The sequence below is a fragment of the Trachemys scripta genome, chromosome 12, assembly GCF_013100865.1.
Source record: "Trachemys scripta elegans isolate TJP31775 chromosome 12, CAS_Tse_1.0, whole genome shotgun sequence".
In the NCBI taxonomy this organism is placed as follows: Eukaryota; Metazoa; Chordata; order Testudines; family Emydidae; genus Trachemys; species Trachemys scripta.
In genome coordinates, this window is record NC_048309.1 from 35,066,230 (window position 1) to 35,071,422 (window position 5,193).

At 45.3% G+C, this 5,193-nt stretch overlaps 1 pseudogene; it reads right to left on the reverse strand.

The window, feature by feature from the left end:
- Positions 1–2,461: 2,461 nt before the first annotated feature.
- On the reverse strand, positions 2,462–4,387 carry LOC117886113 (annotated as a pseudogene).
- Between the last annotated feature and the right edge of the window lie 806 nt (positions 4,388–5,193).

Here is a 5,193-nt window from a genome sequence, read left to right on the forward strand (position 1 = left end):
CAGACACTGCAGCGGGAGCCTGTCTCTCTGCTTCCTTTCCCTGCTTCCCCCAGACAACTTGCTTTGTACTTCTGCCAGCATTCGTTTAATTCTCTGGTTCCCAAGCCTTTACCTATTCTGGCATTGTCAATATCAGATCTCAGGTGTTTGCTGAGAAGTGGCTTCTCGGGAGCCGTTCTTTTTCCTTTCCTGATTGATTACCCTCACTGCCCCTTAATTAAGCTAAAACAGCACATCTGTACAGTAAACGGCCCAACAACCATGTCAAAACACAGTGTGAAGAAATTATTACAGAGCCATTCCAATTCCATCACATGGATACTTGTCTGGTAGATGCTTTACTCAAACCAAGTTATTGGGATCAATCCAGTAGTAACTGGGCAAGGATCTCTGGCCTGGGCTATATAAGAAGTCACACTAGATGATCTAATGATCCTTTCTGGCCATAACCCCTAAGAATCTATGTAAAGCAAGAACAATGAATATCTTAGGCCATCATCTTCAAAAGTGTCCTCTGGCTTTGAGATACCTTGGGCCTGATTTCTGGATTGCTGATCACACCCAGCTCCACAAGAAACCAATGGGACCGGCAGGTGCTCAGAACATCTGAGAAACAAATCAAGCCCCAAAGCCAATTTTTATCAAAGTGTCCACTAAATTTGAGTGCCTCTTCTTTTTTTGTCCTATTTGTGAGCTTTTGACCTGGTTTGTTTTGTTTTGTATTTGCTGAGCACCCTCAGTGTGTGTGGCTGGGGTTGTCGGTGCTCAGCACTTTTGGAGAAAAAGGTCCAGATTGGCTGAAGTTAAACTGAGGCACCCCAAATTAGGGGTCTCCTTGCAACATTGGCCTCAGAATCTGCCTGGGGCAGCTACCATGTAATGCTTGTTTTTGAAGCAAGGAGCTGAGCAACAAGGGCCTGTAAGACTCCAACGCTTCATTGAATCATACCGTTAGCACCCAGTTCTGATGCCATTATTGGGACCCCTTTTCTGCAAACTCTTTCATCCTTTCCCAAGTAGTGCTTTCCCAGGTGAGCAGGACCCATCAAAAACAGTGAATAAAAGTCTGCAAAATCCATAATATATTTTAAGGTCCCATATCATCTGACCTTCGGCATAACACAGGGCAGTGAACGTCATCCAGTGATTCCTGCCTCCAGCCCAGCAAATTATGGTTGAACTTGAATGTGTCATTCAGAAAGGCATCCGATCTTGGTTTAGACTGATATTTTCAAGAGACCTGGCAGGAATTAGTGCCTGATTCTGACTGAATTTCAATGGGATTTGGTCACCTCACTAACGTGGATTCTAAGACTCAAAGAGATGGAGAATGTGGCACATCACTTGTCATGCTGAGGATAAGGCCCTTGCTCCTTGACTGGAAAAAGTCCCATACTAGATCTGGTGTATATGGCTCTGTAATCAGGCCTGGATTAAGACAGGATCCATGGATCCAGTGTCTATGCTGGGCGAATGCCCAAGGATATAACAGAGGTTGCCTACTGCCAGAGAGTATTGGAATCTTCTAAGGGGACAGAACTGGCAGACTGTTGAGCCAGAAATATCATAAACTCTTTGCTTTGTTGATGGTCCTATGGCTGTATGGAATCCAGGTCCCAATCCACCTCACCACACTCCTGACCTAGTCGTTAAGGCCCCAATTCAACAAGGTACCTTAAGTACATGTCTAGTTTTTAAGCATATTCTTAGTGCCATGGAACTCAGTAGAAACTCTCACATGTTTAAAATTAAACATGTTCAAGCATCATACTGAATTGGGGACTAAAGTGCTTGGAGTCTGCTTGGCACAGCTACCATGTTTCACTTACTTCCGACACAAACAGCTAATGAGGAGACACACACACTGTGATTTTCCTTTTGTTTGTTCTTCTCTCATGGTTAACCTTTAATATAAAATACAATCTCATTTAGACAGAGGCTTTCAAAGCTGCTTAACGGATTTGATCACCTTGTTCCCATTAAAACCAATGGGAATTGTTTGTCTAAATCTCCTAGAAAGCTTGGAAAATCTCACCTATAAGCTTGCAATATGTCTATGGGAAAGATAGTAGATGTCAAGATAGTCCTAACAGAGTTCAAGATCACAATTCAAGGCTGGAGAATTATGGCCTGAACCACTGGTGAGCATAGTGGGATCTGGGATTTTTTATTTAGTTAATTAATTTATTACCTTTTATACTTTTCTGTGATTACATATAATTCAGCTCAGCGGAACATGTGCTCCCAGTGTGATGCTGTGGCCAAAAAGGCTAATGTGATCCTGGGATGCATAAATAAGGGAAATTTAAATAGGAGCAGAGAAGTTATTTTCCATCTGTATTTGTCATTGATGCGACCGCTGCTGGAATACGGTGCCAGTTCTGGTGCCCACAATTCAAGGAGGTTGTTAGTAAATTGGAGAGGGCTCAAAGAAGAGCCACAGAATGATTAAAGGAATGGAAAACATGACTTCTAGTGATAGACTCCAGGAGCACAATCTGGTTAGCTTAACAAAGAGAGCGTTAAGGTATGACTAGATTGCCATCTACAAGTACCTACATGGGGGACTAAAAATTGATACTGGGCTTTTGAATCTAGCAGAGAAAGGTCTAACATGATCCAAAGGCTGGAAGTTGAAGCTAGACAAATTCAGACAGGAAATGTGGCACATTTTTTAACAGCGAGAGTAATTAACCATTGGAACAATTTACCAAGGGTTGTGGTGGATTCTCCATCACTGACAATTTTAAAATCAAGATTGGATGACAACTCATGGTTGCCCATGGCTCTCATCACGCCTGATGGAAGAGACTCTGCAGCATGTTTGGAATTTTGTTGACATTCAAATATTTATGGGGCAGATTTCCAAAGTACAGAGGGTGGTTGGGTGCCTGTCACAAGGGGCCCTGGCTGTTGAAGGGAGGTGGGCTTAGCTCTACCTCTGACTAATGATCATCCTCCCAGAGGATGGATCTCGGGCCGGGGATCAGGCAACAGCCTGCAGGTTGATTGCTTCATAGGCAAGAGGCCTGCTCCGTTAGGGAGAGAGACCCAAGAGAAAGGACCTAGAAGGAGACTCTCCACATCTACCATCTGGGAACCCTGGCTGGAGTGACCTGTTGTGTGTGTAGGGGCCGCAGGATAGGCCAGGCAGGACAGTCTGTTCTGACTGGCAATGTGGGTTGTGCTGGTTTTGGAAAATAAACCCACCTCTGGACACACTTACATCCCCCCAGGCCCTACTGGAAGTCATTTGTGACCTTGGGAAACCTCACCCTACATTCACCGAGGGCACGTCATGCCACCGAACATCCTCCACAGGGCCTCCTTGACCTCCTTGTTCCTCAGGCTGTAGACAATAGGGTTCAGCATGGACGTCAACACCATGTAGAAGAGGGACAGGAGCTTGTCGCTCTCCATTGAGTAGCTGGACTTGGGCCTGAGGTAGGTGATGATGTTGGAACCATAGAAGAGCAAGAACATGATTAGGTGGGAGGAGTAGGTGGAGAAGGCCTTGCACTTCCCCCTCATCTGATGGCATCCTCAGGATGGAGGCAATGATGAAGATGTAGGAGGCCAGGATGAGTATGAAGGGTTAGGTTATGAAAAAAAGAGCCACCAGGTACACTGCCAACACGTTCATGGAGGTGTCCCCGCAGGCCAGCTTCAGGAGGGATGGGATGTCTCAGAAGAAGTGGTTGATCCTGTTGGGCCCACAGTACGTCAGACTGAAGACATAGCTGGTCTGGCTCAAGCCCACCAGCATCTGAGGAAGGGGTAGCTCAGTGGTTTGTGCATTGGCCTGCTAAACCCAGGGTTATGAGTTTAATCCTTGAGGGGGCGATTTGGGGCAAAAAACTAACTGAGGATTGGTCGTGCTTTGAGCAGGGGGTTGGACTAGATGACCTCCTGAGGTTCCTTCCAATCCTGATATTGTATGATTATATGATTCCATCCCCACCATCCAGGAGGCTACGGCCAGCTGGGCGCAGGCCCTCTTTCTCATGACGAGGGTGTAGAACAGCGGGTTGCAGATGGCCATGTAGTGGTCATAGGCCATGGCAGCCAGAAGGCAGCACTCAGTGATGGCAAAGAGGATGAAGAAATACATCTGTGTGGCACAACCCCATAGTGAAATCCTTCTGTTCTCTGACACCAGGCTCACCAGCATCTTAGGCACAATGGACATTGTGTAGCAGATCTCCAGCAGGGACAAGTTGGTGAGGAAAACATACATCAGCGTGTGGAGGGACGGGTTGGCTTTTATGACGGTCATGAGGAGAACATTCCCTATCAGGGACACCGCGTACATGGACAAAACCATTGCAAAGAGCAGCGCCTGCAGCTCCACCAACCGGAAGAATCCCATGAAGATGAACTCTGTCATTGCGGTCTGATTTCCTTAGTCCAATGGCTTGGCGTATTTCAATGGCAGAGGGAGTGAATGAAGGCACCCGCATCAGGGAAGACAAGGCATGAAAGTCTGAAAATTTAGGCAAAGTGCTTGCGAGCCAGCTAAGGAGGGTGGATGCTCAATTCCCATTAAAATTAATGGGATTTGGATAGCCAGAAAATGGAAGCCATACTATGGATTCATCAGGGAAGACAAGGCATGAAAGTCATTTATTTACCTTCCTGATAAATGCAAAAATACATCCAACTGAGACTGAAAATTTAGGCAAAGTGCTTGCAAGCCAGCTAAGGAGGGTGGATGCTCAATTCCCATTAAAATTAATGGGATTTGGATAGCCAGAAAATGGAAGCCATACTATGGATTCATCTTCTAGGGCCTCCAACATTATGACCTAATTCAATCACAACTTATTAGTAGAGCTGGCTGGGAAATTATCTTTTTTTCCAGAAAAAAATAAAAACTGGAAGTCCTATATCCAGATATTTTTCAAGTTTCAGTTGCAAAAAAGAGAAAAATGATTTTAGTTTTTCACATTTTCTACACAATTGTGAATATGTTCTGTATGTTCTACACCTCAGTAAAGGCCCCCAGATTGCTGGCTGCATTCCTGGCAGAGGACAGGACAATGTCCTTCAGGGACTGCATCACACAGTTATTTTCCCTCAGTGCTTTGGCTTGCATAGAGTGCTTCCCCCTTGCAGTCATGGCTTATGACCATTATCTAACCATATGCAACCCACTCAGTTATATGGTTATGATGAGCCTCAGGATCTGCCTTC